The following is a 20,706-nucleotide window of genomic DNA, read 5'->3' on the forward strand; positions in this document are numbered from 1 at the left end:
TTTATTATGGTATTTTTTGTAAACAATATATGATAATTTAAGTTTGAAGTTTGAAGTTGGCATTTATAACTCATTGGTAATGAATTATGAATATGATGCTTCGCGAAAGTTGAAAGTTGAAACATTTCATTTCATGTTAGATATTCTTTGTTATAGTTTGGTTACTTCATAATGGTAATGGTTACAAGTAAAAATTTAGTGATAAATGATGACAAATTTTATATATTGAATTTTGAAAGCTTGAAACTTTAAGATTGATGAATTGTGATACTCAATATGTTGTATGCAAGGAAAATTTTAAGGATGGAAAATTTTCTTGAAGTTTCAAACATTGGCGAATCTCACTAATCCCTAATATGCAAATTATAAATGTTTATTGATATATTTGTAAAATTAATCAAATTTATAATTATTTTATATATAGTCTCTCTATAATGTTGGCGATTTTTAAGGTAAAATAATTTTATATTCTAAAATTTGGGCGAATCGTCTTTTATAAAATTGGAAATTGGCGAATCTTTTTTTTGGAAAAATCATGGAAAATTAGCCCACTGGGCGAACATTAGCCCCTAAAATTTTCCATGGTTGTATGTTTTTGATAAATCCTTTTGGATGAATCACATCATGAGTTTTTGGTCGACGTTTCGAACCATCTAATGTGGTTCATCATCAGGACAAAGGTGATTTTGTCTTTGAAACCTACAAACGATCTCGTTCAAATTGATGAACTTTCTCAGCAATTTTTCTTTGAATCAGTATGTTGTATGTTACTAACTTGTGGATGTGGTTGATGAATATTACAACTTCTAGATGATTGATGTTATCTGGTTCAATCCATGTTTTTATTTATTTTTATACCTAATTCATCATTCTAAATGATTTTGTTGACATATATGCATCAAAATATATAAAAATTCGCTCTAGATTCGCTCCCGAAATGGGATCTTTTGAAAATGTCGCTCCCCACTCCCGCTTCTGCTCTCGCTTCTGTTGAGGAAAGTGTAACTAGGTTCAGTCTTCATAAATGTATCTTTGATATTTGTATTTATTCAAGAAAACATAAATTATTTTTATGATATTTATCAATGAGTTTCTTTCTCATTGAAGTAGGTCAAGAACATCTTTAAGTGCTTCTAGCAAGTCAAAGAGTCAATGTATTTATGTAAGCCCCTTTGAGGGCATGTTACACTATGTATAAAATGGTATAAAGATCAAAGGAATACCTCCAAGAAAATTCAAGTCCTCTCCATGCAACAATGTTCTCCAAAAGAAGAAAAAAGATGAAAAATAGGCAAGTCGGCCTCAAATTGGCCTAAAGGAGGGATAATCCTCTATATATAGAGGTTGTCCACTCCCTCATAATGGACTCAACTCACCTTTGAAATCAACGAAGATGGACAACCAAGGAAAGTGAAGGAAATATAATTCTAAGGGTCTCCAAGAAAAGCGAGGAAGGAAGGAAGTCAAAACGAAGTAAAAGGGACTATTTCTAGGGCAGAAAATAGTCACACGTGCGAGGTAGAAGAGGGTAGATTGCAGATATAACCACATGTTGTGCTCTACAACAAACCCCCCCCCCCACATTTCATACAATTTTTAGTTTTCAAAACTATAATAGGAAATGGGTCCCTTTTCATTTAAATTGGTATCAACTTATCATTATTCAAGAGGTCTGAAAATAAATAAAACATTATAAACCTTTTTGATAAATCACTTAATCGGTCTTATAATAAAGAATGAATAATCTTTTATTATTGCGATCAAGCGATCGCAAGATCGCATATCGCAATAACAAAGGATGCATTACTTAAAGACCCATTGATTTTCCCCGATGCGACAATGCACAAATGGTTATCGGATATCGGGAACGCAAGCGACCATAACAAAAGGCCCCGCTTCGCTCTGATGCGGTATCGCTATCGGCGATCGGAGATGTACCATCCATGCATCTAAAGCCCTCGTTTAAAACTCCCGATGAAAATTGGCGATATCTCTATCGACGATCGGGGATTCTGAAAGGACACCAATATAAAAACTTAAACATTCCCCCGATCGCCGATTGCGATAAAGCTAAGCGCAGATTTCAAAAAAGATTGATAAATCTGGGATATATTATGGTTATTTAGTATTAAAGGCCTTTCTCTTCCTGATAGTGATTCACTTACACTCAACCGCAAAAACTTTTGCACGCTTAAATGAATCATTCGGCCAATAAACGATATGATGAGCATTTAAAGGATTGACAGGTTTAAATGGCCATTTAATGAAACAGTAAGGTTAAAATCTCTTCAGAGATTGTATCTGCGGCCACCTTAAGTTAAATCCTCCATTATTCATTGATTAATATATCTCGTTCATCTTTGGTTTGCACCACCAATTCTCTGCATTACGTTCATTTTCTCTCCTGTGCAAAGCTCTTCCGAAGCAGCAAATTCAAGCCAAATGGGGAAGAAATCTAAGAAAACTGGAACAGCTTCCACTTTGGCAGTTACAGGACAACACATTGCCGATCCAGGACCAAGCAAAAAGGGACTAATATCGGACACCACATGTCTAGGACTTGGTAAAACTACTTGGCTGAGCATCTACAATCTGATTGAGGCCGAAGAGCCTGAGGTAACAACAGTGCAAGCCACAGCAGACCCGACTCGAAAGTCTGATGCTACTCTAAAGGATTTAGCCGACTCTTACCTTCATCGGATAGCAGCCCGAGAACAAATTCTCCCATATACAAATGTGGTGAGATGGGCAATTGAAGAAATCCCAATCACAAACAGGACATTTTGCACCATGGACGGGAGAGTGTTCGACTCGTTTCAACCTGATGATTTGAGGCAAATGTACCATTTGCCTGCACCGGAGAAGAAGTACAACGAAGCATTCCTGGAGAAATTCAGAAATGAAAATGACATTGAACCAGAACCCATACAGGATTGGAGGAAAAACCCAACGAAACACAAGCATGAGTCTTCGGTAAGTACTCTGTCGATTCCTTGTGTTCTCCTTATTGTTATGCCAGAGTAATGATGTGTAGGTTGTGGGGGTTACATGATTCCTCAAACTTCACTATAGAGATGGTACCTTTAATGGAGGTAGAATGCAATAGTGAAATAATGGATTGGGGAAATATACTGTCTGATAAGTTAGCAACCGCATTTCTTGAATTCAGAAACAAATCCCGCGTTACTGAAAGGTTCATTCCCCCATTTTACTATAGTGCCTACATCTTGGATACCCTGTGTTTTAATTCTGAATTTCCTATGCTGGGGTGGAGATGGACTCCATAAGACCCCATGCCCATTCATATATACCACCAGAAGTTATGGAAAGCCCACTATAAACACCATCTATATCAAGTTTGCAATGGTTTTATGTTATCCATTCACTATGCCATTTTTGACAAACCTCCTCCGAAGATTTCCTCACAAGCAGAGATTGACTTGACAGCCATAGGGAGATGGTTCGAAGAAGAAAAATTCACCTATGTAAGAGTTTTCGGCAGCCATGCCAAGCCTCATGTCCTCCCTTTGTATATACCCGATAAACTGTTAGCCCGAGAGGTAGCATATCAGATTACATCCGAAGGAGTTACACAGACTCTAAGGAATAAAAAGAAGTAGGTTTGGCCTTCTTTTCCTCTAAGATGTGGTGTCTACGCTCTGCATGACTTTAAACATGCAGAGAAAGAAGCAGATAAGATTAAGGCACTGAATCTCACCACTCTTCCTAATAGGCGATTTGATCCAAACAAAGTCGCCTACAATGCACTTGAACAGGAAAAATTCACTAAATTTGACCATAAAGATGATGATTTTGATGACCTGTTCTCCTCAGCCGAGTTGCAATTCCAGGTTCAGTCACTAGCCAGAATGAAATATCATGATGACAGGTTAGTTGAATTTAACAGACTTAGAGAATAGAGGTTGAAAACTCTGCCTCTAGATCTGTTAGAAACAACCCCGATGACACAATCAAGCGAGCCTGAGTAGTGACTTACCAATGAACCTCCTTCTACATCAGAAATCGCTGGAGAAATCCAAACAAAAGAGCAGGAGGAAGTGGAAAGAAAAGAGCAGGAGGAAGTGCAGAGAAAAGAGCAAGAGGAAATACAAAGGAAAGATCAAGAGCAGAGTAGCACAGATGTGAATGTAGATGCCCAGATTGACCCGAAATTGCTCCAGGAATGGCAGCAATTCGACTCAATCATAAGCAATCTTGAGAGATCAAAGGAAGTCGATACATCAAAAGCGGCTGACACACAGGATACAACATCTAAAGAGATTCCAAGTGGAACCAGCGGCCTACCCCTTTCTACAAGAATAGAGATAATTCCCAAGGATCCTTCGGATCAGATCATTTTGCAAGTGGAGGAGATACCTCCATTGGACGTCTTTTATAGCCCAAAGCACAGGGCTGTAGTAAAACAACAATAGAAAAGGAGAAGGACTGATCAAACTTCCCTATTCCCTGAACAAACAGTGACAACCAATGTGGTCTGGAAAGAGGAGTTTGATCCTTCTGATGACCTTACAAAACTGTCCCAATATGCTGGAGCCTATTCGGCAGCCACAATGGACAAAGCATTAGAAGTGACTAATCTATTAAGAGAAAAGGACCAAGCATTCGCCTCACTACAAGTACATTTATCGGAGGCACAACAAAAAGTAGAGCAACTTGAACAACAGTTGTCTACACAGCAACAAATAAACAATCAATTGAATAAACAATTGCAGGAATAGAAACAAAGAATTGATTCAAGTGCCATTCAAAAGCAGAAAGAGTTGTCAGAAGCACTGGAAAAAATAAAAGCAGTGCATGAACAAATGGGGAAATCTAAACATGAGAAAATTGCTCAATTATCAGCCCAAATAGAAAAGTCAAAGAATCTTCCGCAGCCTCCAGAGTTCAGAGCAGAAGTAAAACATATTAACAAAGCATTGGCAACACAAATAAGGTTGTTATGTCAACAAATCGCTCAAGCAGAACCCTTATGTGACATAACATCATCAATAATTGATAAATTAGTTGATGCTAGAGCAGACTTGGAGCAGGCCGATGAGACCTTGACCAATTTTCTTGAGTGGCAAGACACTGATGAGGGACAGGTAGCTAATTTGCCAAAAATCTTAGAATCCCATAAAGAGATCCTATTTATGGAATGGCAGTCCCAGTTAATGAAGGCAGAGAGAGCAGTTTCCAGATGCAAGTTAACCACAAGTAATTTGGTTGAATTGATTAATGATACTCTCTACTTATCTAACATGATCTCTCAATGTACCCCAGGTAAATTACTATCGGCTAAAACATTAGAGCAGTCATGTTATCAAGAGCTGGAGAAGAATGGGAGATTGATCGCAGGTATTAACAGTTTGACTTGGGACACCTATTGGTTGTTCCTAGTCAAACCATACAGCCAGAGAGCCGCCCTCAAGTGCCTGACAGATGCAATCAGGTGTATCATTCCCGATATACAAGATGCCACCTGTGTTGCCCAACTCAATTCTCGTCTCAACCGACCTCTAGAAGTGGAACCAATGCTTGCAATATGCCAATTCAAGTCGAAAGGCGAACAGCCAAAGTGATGAATCATGCTACCGACTGCCAGATTGCTATGAGTAAGATACTCCAAATCAAGTTGTACCAATTAAGTAGGATTTTAATTTCATAGTTAGTTAGTTTTAATCAAGTATTTATAGACCCTTTCAATGCATTGGAAAGGGTCGTAAGTTTTTGTATATGACTTAAACTTGGAGTTGCACTACTGTACTTCAGGCATATTTTTTATAAAGACTGGGCCAATATTCCTATTTTGATAAAAAAGCTTTTATGTGGATGTGCACTACTGCCTTTATTTAAAAGTATTTCTGAATCGGAAGAAGGAATTCAGATAGCGATTGATGTTGGGAATGATTTGCAGCTCATATGGCACTACTATCTATGTCTAAGTTCATTCTGTTTATGTGAATTGTTGTTTGATCGCTCTTGCTATTATCGGATATATGCGTGTGTTTTTAACAACATTCTTTACAATTTCCATTATTGGATGTTTACTGCATGCTTTTCTTTTATCATACATGTATCGGTAATATAAAAGGATAAGTGTAACAATGTTTTGTTAATCACTTTGTTCAACTATTTGAACAAAGCAATCATTAAGTGAATGAATGTCTATGTTTATTGTGTAGAGTCATCTATATGCCTACCAATGAACAAAGATCATCAAGCGTTGCACTTAAAAGAATAGAAGCGTCCCGGGATAGAATAGTCATTTATGTTTTTGCTATTAGATTAAGTCATCCACTCATTATCATTTATTAGAAACCAATCACTCATCCATCCCCTTTTATTCATTATTGGGAAACTGGTCCCATTATACCCAGTCGGAGCCACCATCCCAAACGGAAAAGGAGCTGTATTAAGGTCCGGACCGGGTGGTTATCCCCCAATGTTGATACAATGATTTTCAGGGCATCAACACAACAATAGCTTTTCAGTTTAAGATTTGTTAGTGTTTGGGCTAGATATTAGGTCTACAAGGCCTCCCAAGTCAAGTTAAGAAGTCTCTCTCTCTCTCGCAAAGGTTAAAGGACCCTAATTCTCTAAGGGTACCCTCCACATGTGGGAAAACTAGGACAACAAAACAACATTACATTCATACACCCATACCTCAAATAGGACCCCATTTGGTCAACAAAATAAGAAGTCTACTTGAGAAAAGTATAGAAGAGGAACATCGCATCTATAAAGCTCACTCAAGGAAGGTCTATCTTTAGACAAGAAACAAAGAAGGAGGATGAAGTGCTAGGGAGAAAAGTGTCAGAAGGAGGAAGTCTATGTGTTAGGGAACCAAGTGCAGAAAAGAGGAAGGACTTAACTTATGATTGGGGGACATCCTAGTCAAGGAAACTTACCGATGGGTTTTCCTTTCTAAAAGAGATAGGTTTTGGCCCTGGCAGAGAGCCAACATTTTTGTTCTCGTCTTTATGTTTTTGGTAGAAGTTTGATGAAACACACACACTAATAATAAGAAGAAGATCAAGCTAAGATAATTGTAAAATTGCTTCACAAATTGTTATCAAGTCAAGAAGAATCTAACTACACCTAATTTCCCTTGATTCTTCAACATGGTATCAAAGCTAAGGTGACACATCAAGGAAAGGGCATCTCAAGAACATTCATCAAGGAAGAACATCTACAAAAGTTGAAGCATCTAGCCAAGAAGTCTCTGTCACATCAAGTACAAGAAGGTATACCATCTATATTTCATGAAGAAATACTACAAAGAAAGAATAAGAGCCTTACACAAAGGCACCTACAAGAAGAGTAGATCAAAGAAGGACCTACATCAAGCTACAAGTCATCAAGAAAATCTCATCATCAAGCAAGCCCCCTTGGAGAAAGCAACTTGAAAAACATCAATATCTAAGGAAGGTGAGCCATCAAGTCTTTTAGGAGAAATAAATTCAATTACATCTCAAAATATATCACGTAAGTATATGTCCCCTTTTTAATATACATCAATGTCATTTTACAAGGAAAGCAATAAATTTGGTAGGTACCAATAACTTTCTTGCATGGAAGAAGAGGATGGATTTAATTCTCAAGGAGAATGAACTCCTAGAACACATCAAAGGGAATGTTACTATTGCTACTAAGGAGAAACCTCAAGCTTTAGCCAAGTATAATAAGGATGAGACAAGAGCTAAAAGGATTCTAATAGAATCCATCAAAGACACCCTCATTCCTTATGTCTCCAAAATTGAAACATCAAAATAAATCTATGATAAACTAGTAGAGATATTCTCGGTAAGCACAAGCGGAGAATTGATATCTCTTCGAAATGAGTTGTACAAGATGAAGATGTCAAAGGAAGGAATAACTCCCTACTTCATGAAGATCTCTGAGATGAGGGATCAACTTCAAGAGCTAGGGTAAGTCACGTCTGACAGAGAAATAACAACTGTAGTACCCAATGCTCTACCTGAGGATTAGGGAAACTTCACATTAAGCATATATGTAAAGAATGAATCCACCCCAATCAATTTATAAATGTATATTCATAAATGTATCTTTGATATTTGTATTTATTCAAGAAAAGAGAAATTATTTTTATGATATTTATCAATGAGTTTCTTGCTCATTGAAGTAGGTCAAGCGCATATTTAAGTGCTTCTAGGAAGTCAAAGAGTCAATGTATTTATGTAAGGTCCTTTGAGGCATGTTACACTATGTATAAAATGGTATAAAGATCAAAGGAATACCTCCAAGCAAAGTCAACTCCTCTCCATGTAGCAACGTCCTCCAAAAGAAGAAAAACAATGAAAAATAGGCTATTTAGCCTACAGTCAACAAGTTGGCCTCAAGTCAGCCTAAAGGAGGGAAAATCCTCTATATATAGAGGTTGTTGACTCCCTCATAATGGCCTCAACTCACCTCTGAAATCAGCGAAGAAGCACAATGAAGGAAAGTGAAGGAAAAGACAAGTCTAAGGGTCTAGAAGCAAAGCAAGGAAGGAAGGAAGTGAAAACGAAGTAAAGGGACTATTTCTAGGTCAGAAAATAGTCACACATCCGAGGTAGGAGAGGGTAGATTGCGGATACATCAACAGTAGCATTTCAATGCAAGATTCGCTAGTGTTTGGGCTATATGTTAGGCCTATAAGGCCTCCTAAGCCAAGCGAAGAAGTATCTCTCTGTAGCGAAGGTGAAAGGACCCTAATTCTCTAAGGGTACCTTCCACACGTGGGAAAAAAAGGGCAACAGAACAATATTACAATCATACACGCATACCTCCAGAAGGACCTTGTTTCGTCAACAAAAGAAGAAGCCTACTTGAGAAAAGGATAGAAGAAGAACATATCATCTAGAAGGCTCACTCAAGGAAGGTCTACCTCTAGACAAGAAACAAAGAAGGAGGATGAAGTGTTGGGGAGCAAAGTGCCAAAAGGAGGAAGTCTATGTGTCGGAGAGCCAAGTGCAAAAAACAGGAAGGACTTAACTTATGCTTGGAGGACATCCTAGTCAATGGTCTAGGATTTGACAATGATAAATAAGAAACTTCAATAAAAGAAACTTACTGAAGGGTTTTCCTCTCTAAAAGAGATAGGTTTTGGCCATGGCAGAGAGAGAACATTTGTGCTCTTGTCTTTTTGTTTTTGGTAGCATTTTGATAAAACACACACACTAATAATAAGAAGAAGATCAAGCTAAGATAATTGTAAAAGTGCTTCACAAATTGTTATCAAGTTAAGAAGCATTAGGGGATTTTTGAGGTCTAAAATGGGAATCCTAAGGAAATTATAAAATAATAGTGGAAATAATAAAATAATATTAGATTACATCATCAAATTTTAGAGTGAAAAAAGAAAAACTATTTTTTTAACTCATATTTTGATCTTATCTCCCTATGGGTTTACTGAAATTTCGAGAGGAAACACTCGTTGGATGCAAAATTTGATTCCTCATCCAAGGAGTACCCATGTTGTATACTTTTGATGGACCTTGCTACATGAACAATGAGAAATGCATGAAAAATGTGATTGCAATCACGTTTTTCATGCATTTCTCATTTTTCATGTAGTAGGGTCCATCAAAATTATGCAACATGGGTACTCCTTGGATGAGGAATCAAATTCTGCATCCAACGAGTACTATTGCTCGAAATTTGAGTAAAACCTTAGGGAGATAAGTTGAAAATGCAAGTTGAAAAAGTAGTATTATTATTTTATTATTTTTTAATTTTTTTACTTTTTTAATCCTAAAATGGTGAATCATATCCCAAGGTTGACATCATCATCTTGAATCCTATTGGTTCTTATCAATTTTATTTATGTTGTACATTTTTCTTAGGAGGCCCATTTTACACTTCAAAAATCCCCTAATGAATCTAACTACACCTAATTGCCCTTGATTCTTCAACAACTTCCGCTCCCGCTCCCAAGTAACCTTGGGACTTATGCTCCCTTGCAAACTGAAACTGCCAATCCTCCTTCAAAAGTTGCACAATTTGCAATTCCATTGGCCATTCAGGTCAAACTGCCCCTCTTATGCCCAACCTTGCGCAATCCCTTTTCTTAGTGACTATTGTTTTTCCACGAATTGATTTTTCAATTGATCTATGAACTAAATTCTATTTCCATGAATGCATCAATTTCATTGGAAACTACAAATCCAGAACACATTATTCTTTCATAATCAAGCAATACCATCCCTCCAAAGAAAGGATCTTCCAAGGAATTCATTCAAAGTAGTACTGAAGAAGCCATCGACAATAGCTTAACAAGGGTTCATATCTTATCACCACTGAATTCTTTATTGAAAAGGATTCTACTATCGCATGGATCACTATCAAAGATGTGTTCAATTAAAAGGAGTTCACAACAAATTTGGATGATAGGGAAGTCTATGAAAACATTCATAAGTCAGGGTTCCACGAGGTTTCCTACAGGCATATAGTTCTACCTTATGTCGATGTCATCAAGTGGATATTGTAGGGCCTAGACACTCATAACATGGTGCCAAAAAATGTCAGTGGGAAATAACTTGACTCATACTAGTGCCATAACTTTCACCTATAATAAAAAATTCCCATGCCTGAGAAACCCTTGGATTTTTTATTCTATGCAGCTTGGTGTTATTTGAATACCAAAGAAGCGATCAAGTCATGGTAGCGGGAACCAACCAATTTTTGCCAGAAGCTTGACAATACTTACAAGACCAAGCCCCTCAGAAAAAATTACCAATAATTGATGGCTATGTGCTGCAAGATCTATGGATGTTGGAATACTGAATCTTTCCCGGAAGGGTGGATATTCATGTTGTATCCACTCATCACAAAAGGAAAATTATTCAATTGGTCACATATGTTATCCCAGCAACTGAAGACCAATTTGAATAAGGTGAAAAACTCACCTCAAGTAAAGAAACCATAATTTTACACATCTAACTACTTATTGGATCGTATTTTTACTCTCCATGAATTCCCAGGTCTAGATTGGAGGTGGACCCCATGGGAGCTCCCTATAATTGTGTATTGAAAAGTATGGCCAATATAGACAGTTACATAGGAGTATATGAGAATATGTCTAAGCACTTCTTCATGGTTCTTTATCTGATGATCTTTGAAGAAGAAGCTTCTTGCATGTCCTACAAGGCTAGGAAAGCAATGGAAAAAATAGCATATTGGTTTTCTTCACCTCAGGGAACATACCTTAAAGTGTTCGTTTCTCAGAAGCCTCCACGTCTTTTTCTGAGGTATGTGACAAAAAATGTGGTCATTCATGAGATTTCTTATGATCTAAGCCCATGTTTATCTTAGTTTTTGCAAAAGAAGAATAAGGCCCCTTCGCATTCCTCTGCCCTACAAGTGGGATCTTAGGAGCTCAGGAACCTAAAGGCCACAGAAGCAAAAGTTGAGCAACTTAGCAACCTTAAATTTGGTGAGATGAGCTTTCACATATATGATCCCATAGGAGTATGTAAAAGACACTATGATAAGTTTCATTTTTCTTGGGCTTATGAGTCTTATTGCCGAAAAGAGGAAGATAAGATAGATAGTTGTTACAATGCTTCCCAACTACATGCACTAGGAAATGAGCCAGACCCTTCTAGTGTAGTTCATGAATATAATTTTGTCTAGGAATGGAATGAATAGGAAGTTCCCATAGTAGTTAGTCTTTCTAAGTATAAGAGGAAAGTTGTGCATAATCCTGAAGCGGAGTAGAATCAGAATTTTAAAGTAGATATTATCATTTTGAGAGCGGTTGTTGTAGTAGAGAAGAGGAGTAATCAATCAAAATATATAAAGAAGAAGAAATAGGAAGAAGAAAAGAGATAGGAGGAGGAACGAAAGAAAGAAGAGGAACATATACATAAAAAATAACAGGAAATGAAATAAAGAGAACACGCATGAATAAGAAGAATTGAGAAAGAAGGAAGAATAATAAGCGAGACAGAAACAACTTGAGGAAGAACAAAAAAAACAATTGGCAGATGAAGAAAGCATGCAAAAGTAGGATGAGCATTTTTTAAGAGAAATTTCGGAGTAGCTATAGGCCCAAGACATGGAAGTTGAGTGAGAGAAGGATAACCAAGAGTTCAACATTGTGCCCATTGCAAAACAAGCCAACAATTAGCCTTCACCTCCTCTTACTGGTGGCCACATCCCATTAAGTGAAACGTGAATGTCTCCCCCAGATGATGATATGGTAATGGATATTCCCAACCTTACCTTTGACCAGTTAAAGAATAGAATTGTGTAGGAAAGGTGGAAGTATTTTCATAATGGCCTAGTTCATCCCGTTTCCATTCATACAAAGAGGGTAATTGTGTCCAATACGAAGAAGAATCCTAAGATAATCGCAACAAAAAATTTATCCTTTGCAACAACTATAAAAGTAACCACATATTTCTTCATGGAGGAAAACAAGCAACTGGAAAAGGATCTTGCTATCGCAGGGCAACAAATTGATCATCTTCTAACCAAGAACCAAATGTTGTCTCTCACTTATCACATGAGAGAGTAATGGGCATCTATATTTGAGGATATCCAATCATTGGGAGTGACTATGAGACAACTGTATGAGGAGATGATCACTCTGCATAAGGTGGTGATGCCATTGCATACAATGCAAAAGTGATCATAGGAGAATATGAAAGTTTTGAAGGTGATTCATGCAGCCATTGAAGTGATCCAAGAATGGGGCACTAAGTACTTAAATGCACCATCAGAGTTTCCTAGGAAAACAAGGCAGGAAGTAGAATCAGAAAGGGATGTGGTTAGGATCTTAGAGATTGAAGGCCAAAAGTAACCAACACACAAGATTTTTTGAACAATGGCATGCCTAGACAAATGACTACCACATGCTATATCTTGCAAATAATTTAAAACTCGTTCATCTTCCACATGAGTGAGACATCGACATAAAATTACATAAACTTTGTGGAAATAAATAATATCGGTGATAATAACATATTTCCTAGCCTAATGGTGTATACGTCAATGTTCATCGCGAGATAATTCAAACCAAAATTGTTGAGTTTGGAGATAAATTAGAATTCCCCCATACCATGGATCAGAGGAGATAATGAGGAATAAGGAATCATTAGGCATTAAGTCCTAATCCACAACTTCTTCATCAACTTGTGGTAACTCAAACATTGTCTTGGCGAATGCCATGGATTTCTTGTATTTAGCAACCACAAATTACAATTCAAACTCTTGAAGAATAATAATCCACTTTGAGTATTTCCCCCAATGATATGACAACTATGGATATGCTTCATGGGGTTGGATTCCATGATTACGGTGGTCTTTCACAAGAGTATGTAATTTTGTAAACACTGGAAAATAATAACCATTGCCAAAGCCAACTTCTCAATGTTGGAATAATGAAGCTTTGGATTGATAACACATTTTATAAGGTAATACATAGAATATTCATTATGCATATTGTCTTCTTGGACAAGAACCATACCTATGGTGGATTTAGAGGCCATAGGATATAAAAAAAAGTTTCAATTAAAATCAAGATGGTTGAGTAATATCTAGACAACAAGGCTTGTTTCAAAACATCAAATGTTGGACATGGTGTTATCATTGACAAAAACTAGTATCATTGATGTCAAAGGGAGGTAAAAATAAGTAGATTGCTGAATATAACATTAGTTCGATGACTTGAAATATCACATCAATGATGACAAATTTTTTTTGAAGAATACTGCTTTTTTTTTTTTAATGATGTTCAAATGAATCTATACATGGAATTGTGGTATACTCCTCTCTGAAACCTTTCCAGCAATATATCACACTTGGTCATACTCCTTCGGGAATGAGAAGATACATTAGTTTGAAGATGACAATGGAAAAAAGGGAAAAACACCAAATTTGTTAAATGTCATGCATCTTTAGATCAAATATGTGTCTTTATGAGCAATCAATGGTAGATGGTGCATGAACATGTGCACTAGTTAACAAGGTTAAAAGTCATGCATCTCAATATAGATATGGTTGTTATAGATTTCATGAACCGTGGATGAAACTCTAATTTGTGCACAATTTAACAAAGGTCAAACCCCCCATGTCACTTAGCCTCTGCCACATGGACCAATCAAATCATGACATGTGGTAGTTGTAGATGGATTCCAAGTGGACCTCCGTAGATGACTAACGACGTGGCACTCTGACATAGACACATAGGTGTTGGGACTAGATTGGGCAAGTGGCAACACTGTGACATATGTGATGGGCCTCATTAATAGGTATGTCATAAGGACCATTATGCCATCGTACAACCTATAATTTCATGTTTTCTCACATTTATTAACATATTTTTTACTATAATGTGCTTAATAGGGAGACTAAAGGATGTTTGTCATATTTCGTGGCCTAATGTGATTAATGTGCAATAAAATAGTGCATTTGAGTGAATTTACTATGTAGAGATACGTTGGAGGCAACTGAAGAAGATGTAGGAGTCGTTTCCATTTCATTTACTCACCTACAACTTGACTTGATCCTTACAATCGCTTACATGCAACTCGAAGATATGTTAACATCTGATGCACTCAAGGAATTGTGAGGATATAAGGGATCTATATCCATTTTTTTAGATATTTTGGAGGGAAGCAACCCCCTCTTACCAAGGAATTTTCCCGTCAACCAATTTTGTATAAATAATCAAGCCTAAGGGCTCAAGGGGATTCAAAATTTTGGAGCATATAGGAGCTACGAAAAGCTAGGAGCTTAAGATTTTCATTTCCATTCCTTTACATGATGTACTTGAACTATGTTTTATGTTAATGAAAAGCTTACCATTATCTTCCATTTGAGTTTATTTTATATGGTTGGGTCCCCTTGGGTAAGGGACCAACCCAAGGGCTCTAATCTCTCTTTGTGTATTTTGTTCATGCGTTGTCATTCATAATAGCATCTCCTTTCTTTATTAGTAGAGTTTAATCTTAAAAGTCGTTGGTGTAGGTATATCTACCACCTCTCTTGTGGGAAGTTTTGTTGAGGAATATGTAGTAGGAAGCTAAAAACATATGGTTACTTTCCTTTACAATTTTTAGATCTTAAATTAGTGCTCTTTATTGCATCTCTATTTACTATAAGATAGTGATTTAAGTTAGTGGTTTTTTTAAGCATAGAAAGAATATTCCATTTGGAATTAAGATATTGTGTATAATATGGGATATGTTATCTTTCCAATGCAGTAGCTATACTCTAATAAAATTCAACTCAACCTTTACTTATCATTTCATTTCTCTACAATTTTACTTTTTGACATGTTCTAGTTGATTGGAAGATTTGAGTCACTTTCTGTGGTGTGCTAGTACTATTGTGGAACTATAGGGTTAGAAAAATCATTCATTCTCATTGTCCCACCATCATCTCCCTTCCTTCTAACCCATAAATCCCTTCATAACTCTGTCATCGAAATTACATTTCTGCGTCATTAAAGGACACCATATGCATTTGTTTTTGTGCAATGTGGGCCTCTGAAGGGTACTAGGCTTGGAAAAATCCTCATACAAACTTCATATACCCTCATATACCATTTCCTACCTTTAAATCACATTTTTCACCCTTATAATGCTCATAGATTCAATCATGTAGCAAAACAGGGAAATCCTATAGCATCTTGTAGAAATAATGTAGCATCCTATAGGACTGTGCAAGCTTAGCCATAATTTCTCCTAAAGCTTTGTTTTTTCCTTATAGCCTTGAATAATTTTCCCTACATTCTGAAACCATGGTTAAGGGATACCAAAGACCACTTACGACTTGCCTTTCCTTCATCGGAACACGTTTCTGGAATTAGGTTTAGTTGATGGATTTATGAGTTTGATTATACAGTAATGATTTGCTTGATTGTCTCATGGGATTTCTATTTAATACTATCACTAAAGCTAATCTCTTTGAATATAGTCATTAAAGGTTGATTTCATTCTCATTTACTTATGTAAGGTAGACTAGGACTACTTTTCTTAGATTCATGCTTCTAAAGTTAGGGTTTCAATTGCAGGCACTTGTTATTTCCATTACATAGGTTAGGTTTCCTTTTCAATGAAAATTTTACATTATGAAATTAGATTAGTGTTTACATTCCTACAAGTAGCATAGAATTTACATTTCTGCAAGTAGCCTAATCTTTACATTTTTTCAAGTTGCATAGACTTTACATTTCTGCAAGTAGTGTAGCTCTTATATTTGAGAAAGCAGCCTTTCCATTCTTTGCAGATAGATTAGTTCTTTCCTTTCATATAATTATTTTCCTTTCAAATGCCAATTTAGTTGGTAGAAGGGTCTTTGAATACCTTGGTCTGATCCATTGTCTGAAAGTGACATCAGTAAAGCATAGCCTACTGTACATATAACATTGTCGCCTCTTAAGTTTGTATGAACATTGGGTTGATAAATAAGTCTTGTAGCCTTGGGAGTTGCAACACCCTTGTTACAATACTTGGGTTCATCACTCTTTGGCACCATTGATAGGGACATTTCCAAGTAGGTGTTGTTTCTACTTAGAATTTTCCTTTCTTTTTTCATATTTCTGTGTCTTTGCCATAACATTTTTTATTTGAATTTTTTTTCAAAAAAGAGGAAAATAAACACCAAAAGCACAAATACTTTCATGCCTCATAGGATTAGGGATAGTCAAGGGAAATTACTAACAAAAACCCCCACCCCTTCTAGCAGTCAACCATCACTCTTCTTTGGTGACTGTGAACATCCTACTTTGACCAAATAAGAGTTGGAGAGTCCCTTAGGTGAGCAACCAAAAATATTTGGGGGAACCATAGGGGAGGAAGAGCCTATATCACCTACCCAAAACATGGTTCAGAACAGGAAAAATCAACTTTTTCTTATCTAAGAAACCAAAGGGGAGGCCTGGATGAAGAATATAAGCCCTAATGGTCTGCCACATTTCCATGGCCTAACCTCTGAGGACCCTGACACATTCATGTTCGAATTTGATGTGGTTTGTAGGACCTATGATTATACTTCTGAAGTTGAAGTTGTCCCCCTCTACCTTAAGGATGCAACCTTTCATTGGTTAATGAGCTTTCCTAGAGGAAACACCACTACCCGAGCACAAATGCAACAAGTGTTTACTCAGAAATACAGGGTGTATTATAGGTCTAGGGAGACAAAACATGAGATATTTAGGATGACCCTAGGGCTAGATGATTCCTTAGAATATTATGAGGAAAGGTTCCAAATAAACTATAGAAGGGCTAACTACACCCTTGACCTTGAGTCACTAAAGCTTGTACTATTGAAAATGCAACAGGAAAATCCTGATTTAATTTTGTCCTTGAATTAAATTAGGAACAAAATTGTAATTCCATATACCATGACAACTTCTAATAGTTAAATAAGTTAATTTGATTTAGTTGGCTAAATTAATTCGAGTTAAGGGTCTAACTTGAGTCATGTAGAGTGTCTCCTACTTTTTAGGAGTTCTGTTTGAGTTTATTTTGAGTTGTAATTATTTAATTCATTCTAACTAAGTTAAATTTAGTTAAACTAGTTCCAATTGATGGAGGAATTAGTGGGAGATCCAATAGTGGGGTGTAACCTATAGTAGTGGGGTGTAACCAGTAGTGATCAACCAGTAAACTAAATATTCACTCATAATTAATTCATGCATGTTAGATAAGAGAAAGACCCAGTTGAGATTGGAGTTCAGGGACAATGTAGTATCAATTGTATAACCATCTGAATTGAACATATGGTGCATGCAATTAGAGGAAGACGTATGAGGATTGCACAATTCATAATTGTACAATTTCCCAATAAAATATGGGTTAATTCCCAAGGAAACTGCTCAATGAAATAGGAGATTGGCACACAAAACAATTGGCTAAGTATTGGCTTGAGCTTGCCAGGGAATTAGTAAGGCAGATAAAGATAATGCAGAGGTTGCTTGGGCTTGATAAAATCATTGTAATATTTTCATATTTTCTGATTAATGAAATATAAAGATAGTAGGAGTTTTTACAAGTGGCTTTCCCCAGAAAATCATTATGTTGTGTGTGATTGGATTGTTTCTGCTAATGAGTAGAGTAGATTCAAGTCAATTGTCTTAGCATATTACAATATGCAGTTTGAATCTACAAGGAATTTCTACATGGTATCAAAGATGAAATGACTATAGAAGAGAATAATATGAGTTTGTATTTTGCAGGAGAAATCAAATTTGTAGTATCATACTTTACAACCAGCTAGATGTCGTTACACGGATTTTGACTTGAATATGAACTTGAGGGTAGTTAAAAACATATTGCTTGGAAGGACAATATGGAGACAGTGTTGGAAGGCAATGAGCTTAAAGAATTCATAGACAAAGATATTCCTAAGCCAAATGATGCTCAAGATCTGGCAGAGTGGAGAAAATGTGTGGCAAAAGCGAGAAGGATTATTATAGAAGGAGTTCGAGATCATATTGTCTCAAATATGCATAGTAAGGAAACTTGATTTGAAATGTGGAATGCCTTGAAAAACCTATTTCAAAACAACAGTGACCACATGAAGTTGGCACTGAAGGACAAGCTCAGAAAAATCAATATGGAGAAGGGGGACAGAATACCGAAGTACTTGACCAAGTTCACCCAATGTCAGGATGAGCTTGGAAGTGTCAGTGTTATAGTTTTTGAAGACGATTTAGTGGGACTAACACTTCTAGTCCTTCCCAAGAGCTAGAAAAACTACCATGAATTAGTTAATGGGAGGGAGAAGCTATTAGAGTGGGAGAAATTATGGCTCAACCTCGTAAAAAAAGAGGTTTTTCTTAACACCAGAGATGGATCCTCATCCAAGCATGATGATGAGGAGAAATTTGCATAGCTCAAAAGGTGAAGAAAGGGAAAGGGAAGTCATCCCATACCAAATCAGATTCCATTCAGGGCAGCAAGAAGAAGGACATGTCGAATATTAAATCTTTTCACTATCACGAGTTGGGACACTATGCCACAAAGTGTCTGCAAAAGAAGGTCAGTAAGAAACCCTCAGGAGGAGCGGAAGGTGAAACTCTTGCTTCACAATTCGAGTTGGAGTTCACCCTCATCACTTGCATGGTGACATCAATGATAGGTAGTGCGTTGTACCTATATTTTGGAGTTTCATTCCATATGATCGGCAACAAAGAGTTCTTCAGTTACTTGGAGGAGAAAGACCTCCATATGCACACCAATATGGGAGATGATGGAAGGTATAGCGCAAATAAAATCGATACAGTTACCGTTAAGAGGGAGCATGGTCCTCCTCTCACATTAAAATATTTCATGTATGTTCCAATTTTGAAGAGGAATTTGGTTTAAGTTTCCATGTTGGTGGACCGTGGTTACGATGTGATATTTAGCAAGGGAAAGGGTTTCCTTCTTAAAATTGTCTATCGATAGTGATCAGGTGCTCATGTCCTAAGTGTCGTAAAATGCTCAAAATTTAAAGTGCTTAGAATTGGTTCAAAGTTGAATGACTGGTAAGTGCTTGTCTTCCCGATTCTGGCACCGCAAACGGTTCAAAAAATGGTCACCATATGAGGAAGTTATGGCAAAAAGAAGAATTTGTCCATAACATTAGAAATTTTAATTTTTCAAAAAAAAATTAAAAAAGGAATATTCCGCTGGGCACGAAATCCAAGGCAACCACCAAAAATTAAATGTAACTGCAGATAAGTTGGTGGAATTTTTGCAGGAGCGCCAAATTTGGCGGACCCGCCATAATTGGCGGAGCTAACTGGAGTTAACTAAAGTTAGCTGGAGTTTTTCTAGGGGCAAACTAGAGAAACTTTAAATGGCCATAACTTTGGCTAGGAAAGTCGGTTTTGGACGAATTTTTTTTTTATTTTGGGTATTTTCGACCTTCTGAAGCCATTGGTGTAGGTCTTACAGCCATCTGAGGTCATTTTCAAAGGTTTTGGAGCCGTGAAAGTTCTAAGAGCCACCAAGGACCAGTTTTGTGAAGACTGTATAGGGTTGCAGGTATCCATTGGAGGTGATCCAATAGTCAATCCTGAAAGATTCAAGTGTTCTGAATCCATTTTTACCATCTATTTCTCTTGTAGATGCTTCTATTCATCTGTATTTTCAATTTGAGCATTTAATAAAAACAAGGACAAGCCCGGTTGGGAGCTTTGGACCTAGCAGACGTAGCCCTGGAGGGGCTGAACTACTTTATCAACTTCTTTTGCATTTGTGGTTGATTTATTTTGCAGAAAAAATTCATTTTAAGTGTTAAAAAGTAAAAGGAAATAACTCTACTATGCTTAAATGGGTCATGAACAGCTGAAAATTTCATGTGTTTTCTTTCTGCAAGACATGGAAATCTTTTAAACATGTTTAATTCTGAATTGAATACCTTGCAAAAAAATTTCAAGTAGTTCAAATTCAGATCAAGTTGGTATCAGAGCTCAGGGTTTTGTGTAAAGATCTTCTAACTTTCTTGCAAAGTATTGATGCTTACCAGGTTGAAACTTAAAAGAGGGGAAGGACAGTTGACTAGAGAACGAGAGAATCCTCAGTCAAGGAAGGCCAGAGAGCCATCACCTCCACCTTCAATTTCACCCTCAAGAGTCTCAGCAGAAGCTTCAAGGATGTCTGAACATGAAGGAGAAATTCATACAGAGACAGATCCAAGAGAAGAAGAAAGAGTTTTCAGAAAGGCTTTCTTAGACCTCACTGAAATGGTGAGGATATTATACCA

Source organism: Pinus tabuliformis, chromosome 1_2 (assembly GCF_031772625.1).
Source record: "Pinus tabuliformis cultivar Carrire ecotype Pingquan chromosome 1_2, CPIR1, whole genome shotgun sequence".
In the NCBI taxonomy this organism is placed as follows: domain Eukaryota; kingdom Viridiplantae; phylum Streptophyta; class Pinopsida; order Pinales; family Pinaceae; genus Pinus; species Pinus tabuliformis.